Raw genomic sequence first — 11,359 nt, 5'->3', positions numbered from 1 at the left:
CTCTGGACTCTCTCAAGCTTCTCCACATCCTTTTTGAATTGTGGAGCCCAAAACTGGACGCAGTACTCCAGCTGCGACCTCACCAAGGCCGAGTACAATGGGAGAATGAAGTCCTGAGATTTGCTTGAAAAGCCTCTATGGATGCAAGCCAGCATTTTGCTTGCTTTACTGGCTTCAGCATCACAGTGAAGGCTCATGTTCATCTTGTGGTCAATCCTGTCCCCCAAGTCTCTCATCCGTAGAGTTAGTCAGTGTAGCACTGCCGAGCCTATAAGGATGCTGCAGGTTTTTCCTCCCAAGGTGGAGAACCTTGCATTTTTCAGTGTTAAACGCCATCAGGTTCTCGTCTACCCATTTCATGAGCCTGTCAAGGTCAGCCTGGATTACCCCCTGTCCTCAGGTGTGGATGCTTTACCCCAAAGTTTGGTATCATCAGCAAACTTGGCCACTCTGCTTCTGACTCCAATGTCCACATCATTAATGGAGAGGTTGAACAAAATAGGTCCAAGGTTAGAGCCTTGAGGGACCCCACTAGTCACAGGGCACCATGACAATTGACTTCCATCAACCACCACCTTCTGGGTCTAACCACAGAGCCAATTCCTCAGCCAGCGGATTGTGGTGAGGCCGAGGCCGCAGTTAGCCAGTTTTGCCAGGAGGTGATCACGGGATACCAGATCAAACGCTTTTTTGAAGTCAAGATATATGACATCAATCTCTTCCCCCTTGTCTAGGTGATAGGTCGCCTGGTCGTAAAAGGAAATGAGATTGGTCAGACATGACCTACCCACAACAAACCCATGCTGGCTGTCCCTCAGGGTGTTGCCATCAGCCAGTCCGTTAAGAATGGCCTCCTTGATGATTTTTTCTAAGACCTTCCCCAAGACAGAGGTCAGGCTGATGGACCTGTAGTTTACCAGATCCACTTTCCTCCCTTTCTTGAAGATCGGCACCACATTGGCCTTCTTCCAATCATTGGGCACTTCACCAGAGCACCAGGAGTTCTCAAAGAGCCATGCCACGGCCTGAGCTATGATGCTAGCCAGCTCCTTGAGTACTCTGGGGTGTAAATTGTCAGGGCGGGCTGACTCGAAGGTGTCCAGCCTTTTAAGCTGTTCCTTCACAAGGTCAGCATTGATGGAGGGCAAGGAACCACCCTCACTTAGGCATCCCTGTCCCGTAATGGGCAGGGGCGTCCCATGGACTTGTAAAAGACTGACACAAAGTAACCATTTAGCAAGTTGGCTTTTTCCTGGGCATTGGTCGTCAGTTCTCCCTTTTGGTTTAGTAGGGGTCCAATGTTGCCCTTGCCTTTCCTCCTGCTCCCCACATATCTACAAAAGGACTTTTTATTGTCCTTGATACTTGTAGCTTCCCACTGCTCACTACCCCTCCTTCCCTGGTCTGTGGCATTCAACCGCTCACCACCTGATCCTCCCCATTCCTCTCCCCTCTGCAGCGTTTGGCCGCTCTCCACCTCCCCCTCCCCCCTGTGGTCTGCAGCATTTGGTTGCTCACTCGCTTACCACACCCCTCCTGGCTGGTGTGCCATGGGGTGAAAGAGGTTGGGAAATGCTGCTCCAGGGTACAAGCCCTTGTAACTGATAATGCGAGGAACATGAAAGCTGCATGGGAAATATTAAAGGCAAAGTATCTTCATTTAATAGTATCTGGCTGTCTTGCTCATGGGTTGAATTTTCTGGCAAAGGACATAGTAAGTGTGAATACAATGAAGACAATATTGGCAAACTGCAAAGCGATTGTGAAGGTATTCAACAATCATCATATTGCTAATCAGACTTTGAAGAAATTACAGAAAGAGAAGCAGAGGAAGGAAAATACACTTTTATTGCTAGGAGAAACTAGATGGAGCTCAGCTACAAATTGTTTACATAGTTTGCTGCGCACAAAGAACTGTTTGCAGTGTGCTTCAATAGATGACAGTATCCCAGATTATTCTTGCGAACACTAGGAAACAGATTTTCAACAACAATGCATTCTGGGGTTGAGTTCAAGGAACATTCAATTTGCTACTACCAGTTTTAGTGGCTCTCAAGAAACTTGAAGGAGATACACCAAGCCTTTCAAATATTCCAGAGATATTCAGACAATTGAATGAAAACCTAATTGAGCTTTTTCCTTCTTCACCTCTATCCAAAAAAATAGTAGTAGTAAAACAAATGTTTACTAAGAGATCTGAGTTTTGCCCTCATCCAGCTTATCTGGCAGCAAACCTTTTGGATCTGATCCTCATCACAGAGGACAACATTCATCAGAAGATGAACTATCTACTGCTCTCGATACAATTATGGAAGTAGCTAAGAACATTCCCACCATCAACAAAATAGCTGTTACGACAGACATTGTCGAGTAACACGCAAAAGAAAACCTTTGGAGCAAAGATCATTAGGTGGGCAGCAAACAATAATGTCTCCTCTCACATGGTGGAAGGGATAGTGTAACCCCCGATTGTTGCCCAGGATTACTCTAAGGATTCTAAGCATTCCACCAACAATTCTATCTCTCAAAATCTCTTACTTCTGGAGAATCAGTCAGAAGCACAATTAGTGAAGTTGCAGTGTGATAAGCTGTCCTTGCCTATAGACTCATTGGGAAAACTATCCTTCAGTGAAAGAGAATGTGGCTCAAGTAGTTGTGAATCAGATTTGCCTCAATCTGATTTTGAAATGGAACAAATAAGTCATGCAAGTGATTCTACATATAGTAACAGTGAAACTGGAGGTGCCACAATGACCTCAGCAGAAGAGTTAAACTCTGCTGAAGTAGATGAATGGACAACCACGGCATATCATGAATAGTTCTTTGGGTGTGCTAAAAGTACTGTCTCAACAGTTTTCAGTGCCTTCACTCTGTTTCTTAAAGTTAAATGAACAATGTAAGGGGAGTACATGCTATTGTGCATTGTTTTTACATTTTTACAAGTATTCCAATAAAAATAATTTTGTTTATAAAAAAATAATAATGTCATAGAGAGGCAGTGTCCTGCTTGCACACCCAAGTGTAGTAGAATGCATCAAGAATCAGGCATATAACCCTTATGAAATTTCCCTTACTAGGATTTTCCTGTATAGGAAAAGCTTTGGACAAGATTTGTCATTTTACCAATATAACTCATTTTTGGCATATATGCTAGATGGAAATACCTAACACTGAAAAGAAACAGGGGCTCTATGAAAACTGTTTACTTACTACTCATTACCAAAGAGGACTCCTGCCATTTAAGAATATCTGGTTGTGTCATCTCCCTTCATTTCAGTGCAACAGTAAGAACATATACAGGGGCTACAGAAATTCTGAAACGGAATTAGATAAGCATATTGTTCTTTTGGGATGTGAATTTACTTCTCAAAAATCCAAAACTGCTGAAAAATACAAAACAAATCTCAGAAATAAAAACTTTGACTCTATTCATTCTCGTTAACAAATGTAAGACTAAGATACAATGGCTAACTTTTTTATGCAAAACAATATATTTAAAAACTACTGCTACACAGAGCTACAGAATTACAATGACTATTTGCATGTTTAATAACTCTTGGGAAACAAGATATGCACTAAATGTGACAACACATTCTTTCTGAAAGCTATACTAAACTACCACTGTAACTATTTTTTTCCCCAAGATTAGTATTCTTTGATGAAAAAATAAAATACTATGAAACAAAACAAAACAAAACCCTCCTGTCTACCCTTCAAAGAGACATATGCTTTGACCCAGTGCTCTAGACTAAAGCCTTGAAATTTTTGCACAAGAATGCTGCATGAAGGAAATTCAGACAAAACAGACACTTGAAATGTAAAAAGGTTGTATAACCCCTATCACAGACACTCCTCTTCCAATAACCCAGCAGAGATATCATTACCATGCACCAAAAGAAAAGGATCTCACAGAAAAAAACCCAATTCCTCTACCCTACCCACGCCCCTAAAATAAATAAATAAATGCTGAACTGCTTATTTCAAATCCTACTGGCCATAGGCTATTTTAAACATTTTGCAAATTATAAATATCACCTGTGCAAGTTTTCATTTGCATTATACTTTTATAACACTGTTTACAACTTTTTTGAAAAATAAGAGAAAATTGGTTTTAAGTTATAAATAAGGATCATTTTAGTGATTTATTTGGACTACCAGAATTATAGAAAGCTTTTCCTTTCTGCTGGAAAATAAACTTGTTGCCTGCAGACATTCTACACAAAGCTCTGTATCACTATCCAAGCAGCTAATCTTGATAACACCACCACTGCTTACTCAAATAGTAATTACTTAGAAAAGCAAGTTGCAGCAAGCACTAGCAAAGCTGAATTGCTAGTAATTCTTATTCAAGAATGATTTAATTACTAAGCATCACAATGCTTTAAGTTAGCTTTATTAAAAAACAAAACAAACAGAAAACAAACACAGGATAATCTGTAAATATACATATTTATGTTACATTTAGGATGACACAACTAAATTGAATAAAGGATATGCATACTTCATTTTAAATTGCTGTTTAGCTACGTATTTGCCCTGGTGAATGATTATGCCTTCTTGTCATAGAAGTTAAAGGTTTTCTCCACAGAAAAAATACATACAACTGTCAAAAACAGGCTGTTCTAAAATATTAAAACTGTCAGCCTTGAACTGGGCAAACAACTGCACTCGTGTTAACAGCTTATGCTTAGCAGCAAGAAAATGTACATCAGTGTAAGTACCAGGGACTGTATTCATTTTTAATAACTTCAGGTTAAGTGTTCAAGACCATATCCACTATAATTTGCACCTATATCTAAGGCACAGGCAGGTTTGTTTTTCTTTAAATTTATAAATGGCTTGTTTTGTTCCCTATTTTCACTTCTAATGGACCAAAACATCTAATTTTGAAAGTTAGGAAGGGGAAAAAAAAAAGGAAAGGACATGGATAGCTTGGAAGAACAATACTGTATTTCAAGAAGGCAACTGACAGGCCAGGAAGAATGAGGAAGCACTTGTCTTGATTTTGGCTTGGCCATTGAACCATGAGGAGAGGTATTTTAAAGGGACTGGAGAGGATTTAGACTACAACTGTAGGAGATCAGGTCCATGCAGCGGTACAGTGGTATCAAAGACAAATGGTATCAAAAAATTTTATTTTTAAACTGGGAGATATCAAAACATCAAATGTGTGTGAAGGAGACTAAGAAATGGGAAAGGAGATTAAGACGTGGGAATGGATACATTAAAAGACTTAAGTAGGGAAGTAGCCAAAGAACCTGCTGAAACCATGACAGGACAAAAAGGGAGAGTTCTAGGAGGGGTAGGGAAGAGGAATGGTAAACTAATATTTTGAAGAAGTGCAGGGGTTGAACATTGCCAAGATCTTGTCTGTAGAGAGAAGTGGAGGCTGGAAGAGGGAAAGATTTGAGGAGCAAATCAAACATGGTGAAAATTAACCCCTTGGTTCCTGGCTGCATCCACATCTGCCCCTATAAAAGCAGCTTCTCTCAGGGGCGGGGGGGGGGTGTGCTCAAAAGGGGACTGGGGCTACTGGGCTGTACCCCACCCCCCCATCTACCCTACAGGCTGCAAAGGACTCCAATGTGGGCTATATGCAACCTCTTTGCAGGCTGTAGGTTGACAAACCCTATGCTATGCCACTACTCAAATAAGAAATGAGTCCTATGCCACACAAATATTTTTAGCTGGAGGGTGCAAGAACAATAAGCCAGATGCTTAATGCCTTCTGCTTACTGAAGTCCCCATCACACTTCCCAATCATTCTGATGGAGTTTCAAGTGCTAGTTCTCTCTGCTAACAAGGGTTCACCTTTAAGGAAAACTGGCCCAGAAGTAAGCCACAAGTCTGATTCCTCCAATCTGCCAACTGCTACCAAGGGCAACTCAACCAATGGTTACCAGCCCCTCCTGCCCATCTTGTTACTGATTCTGTGATTAGTGGAAATATCTTTCTCATTCCCCACCTCTCTACTCAATCCCCCCAGCCCCATCTATCCGGCTTGTCCTCTTTCTTTTCACTGCTGCTCATGATACTGCATTTAAATTTGAGAAACCTGGAAATTAAAAAACCCCTCTCATTATTTCCCAAAATGCAAAACTAGTAAAAAACAGTACTTGATATGAAGACTCATCAACATGTGATTATGCTCACTTGCCCAAAAATAGCACCAGTTGCATAAAGAGCACCCCATATCTAAAATAAAAATCACACACCCAGATATTAACAAACAGCAAATAAAAATTAAATATGAATATTCAAATTGAAATCTGAATTGCATTTAGCATTTTTTCTACTTCATCTTTACATACCATGATTGCATTAGACAGATACAGACTTATTTTAAAAGATAATCAACATATTTAGGATCATATCCTGAGAGCACCAAAATCCTTTTAGATTAGCAATTCAATTGGATCTACCTGACTCTCAAATAAGCTGGACAAGTACAATAACTAAACCAACTGACATAAATGAAGAGAAGATTAAATTGTTTTAATATACTCTGTAATGTCTGTATTAAGTTAGCTTTAAATAGGTACCCAAGACAACCACACAGAAACAAAACGGGGAGGGGCAGGGGAACAAATAAACACTGAAGTACAGAATGACAACTATATATGTGCAACCGCTATACTGTGCTAGCTAGTCTAATATATATATACATATATATATACACACACACACATATATATACACATATATATACACACACACATACACACACACACTGACTAGCCTAACAGTAGCATGTTTAGAGAATTTCTAGCTAAATAGATCTGCTGTAGTTTCAAGAAAATTAAAGCCTATATTTAATAAAACTGCAATTTGCCAAGTGTCTCTTTCAATTTGATTCACTAAAATGGTCTTATATACACCCTCCAGATGTAATGTCACATTAACTTGCCCACGTAGCACAAAATTATTTTGCACTGTTTTCTGAAGTTATCCTATCTACTTTCTATATATTTTGTCCTCTCTGAAAATAATCTGAGATTTGAAACATACTAAAACTTGACTGTAATGTCCTTTACAGTATTCTGGCTCATGTGAGTCCAGTATATGAAAAAAAATTAAAATAAAAAACACAACAAAAAAACCCCAAACTACCCTTTGCAGGACATCTTCTACTTTTGCTTTCTGCACTGTTGCAGAACAAGGAGCTGTTCTGCAATATGGTCTCTTCTGTCAATGGTCTTTTTCCATTGTAGGTGGGATGCTGTATAGTGACACTGGAAAAGTCCTCATCCTTGTTGCACTGCCACTGTCACATAACTTCCATCACTTTGCTATTATCCCAAAAACCTCACCCTCAATCTGCCCTTCATCCTCTAGGATGTACAAAAAGGACAGGGCAGCACAGTGTCCAGCAAACAATGAGACTGCCTCTGTGGTGAGCAAGCTGGTGTGTGGGTGAAGATTATTGCACAGAAGTAGCAAACTGGACATGTATCTGTTGGGATGGGCTTTTTGCATTTAGTGTTTCAGGTTCTTCAAGGACTTGCAGTAAACCACCAAGTTTACAGTGTGCTCGTTAGGCAGGAAGTCAACAAGAACACCATGCTCCACGTCTATGGCTTAGGAGATAAAAATTAGGAAGCATTTTGTCACTGACCTTCATATTTTGGACTCTAGCAGCACTGCAATTGTTTTTGTGGGCAAGTTTCACTGCTGCTATATTCTGCAGGTCATTCTGCTCAGTCATATACTGTGTATCCGTGAGACACCTGTAGACCTTTCCAACTGGACCTGAAACATTCCTGGACTCTCCTTAAGTGATTAGTCTTTGTAAAGCTTCCTGTATTTTTAATTCTGGTTTTGAGTCTTAGATACTGTTAGCATGAATTTTCTGCTTTTAAAAAGTTGTAATATAAACAGTCCCATGGCTTTCAAAGTTTAAAGTTTGCAATATTGATGTTGTGATCTTACCCACTGAAAAAAGAGCCTACACAGTGGTTCACATTTTCGCATTAGCTGGTACAGCACCTCTCTAGAAGTGGACAGCTACTTCCAGAAAACCAAACTGTGTTGGAAGCAGCAAGACCATGATAGTTGGGAAACTGCTAGAAACAGACATGTTAAAAATGCTTACACTAGCTAAAACAGATGTTGAAGACACACTGTGTTTTTAAAAAGTTCAAAAGAATCACTGTAATTTAGAAGAGTAGAATTCTCTATTTCAGGCAAAGCTAAACTTTTTTTTTCTTTTAAATGATGGTGAAAACTAATTTTAATCCATTGATATTAACAGTCAAATCATTTGAACAATTACTTGATGGAGATCCCTTGCCAAGAGCCTTTGCCAGCAACAGCTCCAACAGTGGGCTGGGTCTTGGAAAAAAACCCAGGTTTGCACTGCCATTTATCCAGCCCTTTGAAACTGAACTTCAGTGACAATCAGAGACCAACTTTGACTGGCAATTCAAGACATGATGCAAGGCCCACATTTTTGTTTATGTTTGTCTTGATTTGCCCATGTTATAATATTTTTAATCTTGGTTTCAGTTGTTTCTGAGAGTTTATTAAAATTTAGCCTATGTAGGTAGTAAAAAAAATAGTAGTCAAGGTAGGCGATTTATTTAATTTATGCATTTTAATTACCCCCTTTTTTCCTGTTGTAATGAAAAGACTTATTTACACTGTACATATGCTCTTTGTGGTATGTCTGATAAGAGACTATTTTCTGTTTACCAGGGGCACCATATACTCAGTGGAGAGGAGTTTAATGAAAAAGCTTATTAATGCTGTGATGCTTGTTCCCCTCTGTTTCCATCAGCCGTATTTATCAGTAACATTGTACTGGATTATAAAAGCCTTCAAATACTTTTACATTGTGATCAAGTTCTGAATAATGTACACACAAATGTAAACTAGAAATAGAACTACTAGACAGTCCCAACATATACCCATTATTAAAATATCTGGTCACTCAGCCACTGTCTAGCATCAATTTGATAGGGAGTTAAAAATCTCTGAATCAGTTGTGAAAAAATGAGAATACCTGCATAGAGCTAATTCCATTCCCAGCCACTTTCTTCTTACAGTTTATCACTACTGTGCCTTACTGACATTACAGACAGATGTACAGGTATTAAGAATACCCAGTAGAATTTTACACTTTAATAAACCCATGCTCAAGTTAGCAAAAAGAGTACAATTTAGCTTTTACAGTCTGATTTAATAGTCTCTCTAGTAATGAGCTGCCAACACCTGGATCTAAAACACAAACTTCTGTAGTAAAAATAAATCAATTTTTTAAGTATAATTTTACTATAAAATATGCATTGAAACAAGGTGGTTTCATTACCTGTAACACTGAGGCTTTGTTTTTCAAAAATAGGCATTCTGAAAAAGTTATTTTATTTCATTTTCACTTGATGCATTTTTTTTAATTACCAAAATGCAATCATTTACATTTTCTATAGGACAGAAGCATAAAGAACTTACTTTCACTCTACAGAGACTGATGTCTACAGCAGACGTTCTTGAACCATTTCTTTATCAATCAGGTTTGTAAACCCCTCCCCATTTCCGTTTCAGTATACATCTTTTTTTGAATTTGTTCTACATTCAGCCTATTACATAGAAATATAGTTATCAAACAGCTTAAAAAATTACAGTAATTTATTCAACCCTATTCATTTTTTTCTTTTTTTAAATGTGGAATTTATAATGTTAGGTGTCGGTCTCAAGCTCTGTATGTGCATAGAAGTGTACCAGGAAAAAACCAGAAGCACAATATCACAAATAAACCACACCATTCACATTGAGCTAACCACAGCACTGGGAAGACCCAGACAAGTCAAACAGTTTAACCTCCATCTAACCTGCCTGGTCACTATTTGAAAAGGAGTGCCAAACAAATATTGCATTAAACAGACAAATCAAAGACTGCATATATTAAATCTTAAAATAGGTAAGTACACAATAGTAAAAAATTCACAGGAAGTACATCACCTTTCTGTAGCCAGGATAAATGCATTATAAAGTATCACTGTATTTAGGATTCATTTAAATTGATAAGTTATTTTCTACATTTGTTTTCAGAATATGGTCATTCTCAAATTTGCAAGTCTATCACAAGCTTAAATTTGAAAACTCAACCCTATACAAAAATAAAGAGTACAGTTTTAAGATCTAGGAACAATTCTATAATAATTTTGTCATATACAAATTATAAGATGCAGCAGAAAAATCTAGAATTTTTGGTCAGCACTTAATGAATTTTATCCATATACTGAATATTGATCCATAAGTGTCAGCACATGAAGTGGTCCAAGTACCAGACAGACTAAACAAAAGTTCAAAATATATCAAAATCTTACTTCCATGTGTGTTTATGGGAGGAGGGGGAGGCAGGGATTGTTTTGTTTTGGAAATGAGATTCAGATACAGTGACCAAAGTACTGAACTTAAGTGAAGAGTCCGAAAAATTGTGGAAAATGAAAAATAAAAATATTTATTTTCTATTATGTAAACTAGGGAAAACATTTTAAAAAGCTATTAAACTACTTGCATTCATGTTTTAAAACATGGTTCAAAATTCAGCTGTCTCAACACTTCAGTTACCATTATAAAATTGAATTTACAAGTAAAAATTCCAAGTTTTTCCTTTTATTCCCAAGAAGCTGAGATATACTGTTTCCCAGAAGGTATCTACAACATGAACTATCTGGTATTTATGATGGGTATTTCTTTAAAGCAATACAAGAGCCAATGAAAAACATGCTTCTGCTATGACACATTCCCACCAGAAGTTTTGGAACTTTTACAAAAATTATGCTATTGTATAATTTAAGCATACATATCAAGTTGCATCTAAAGTAACGGACCACACATTGCAGAATTTATATGAGAAGGCTGCCAAATTTCTAATCTGCTACTGATTAGCAGAAGAATGCTATGCATTTGTTCCTAGTTGTAATCTAACCCTCATGAATATTCACAAGCTGGGTGTATGTACATAGTAACAACAACTTTGCATAGTTCTTTACACTTTATTTCTTTAACAACCTTAGGATGCAATACAGCTCATTTCAGGAAGTCTTGACAACTTTTGTGTAATTTTACTAAATAGGAAGATATCTAGAAACCAAGACCAGGACATTTGTTACAAAACTAGTTCATGCTGATTCTTGACCACAGTATAATCAGAAGTAAAATAATTTCATTATTTCAGATTGTTTAATATTTGTAATTACAGATTTATTTCACGTACAGACTTAGTGTGGCTTACCAATGTTCCCATTTTAAAATGTATGAAGGATTTTTGCTTTGTAGTTTACATTTATATGGCTTTCCAAAAAGAGCATGGAATACCACACTGAATGCCTATTGTGCAGAAATAACCCTGCAGGCA

General features: G+C 37.8%; 1 protein-coding gene across 1 annotated transcript in view; it reads right to left on the bottom strand.

Annotated features, from left to right (window-relative positions):
• The window catches only part of NDUFS4 (NADH:ubiquinone oxidoreductase subunit S4), a 67,686-nt gene that overhangs the window by 32,792 nt on the left and 23,535 nt on the right, over window positions 1-11,359 (bottom strand). The window lies entirely within an intron of this gene.

This window comes from Crocodylus porosus, unplaced genomic scaffold (assembly GCF_001723895.1).
Source record: "Crocodylus porosus isolate Cpor-Errol unplaced genomic scaffold, CroPor_comp1, whole genome shotgun sequence".
NCBI classification, from domain to species: domain Eukaryota; kingdom Metazoa; phylum Chordata; order Crocodylia; family Crocodylidae; genus Crocodylus; species Crocodylus porosus.
Note: the sequence above shows the minus strand (reverse complement) of the source record. Positions and strands in the feature narration are given on the sequence as shown.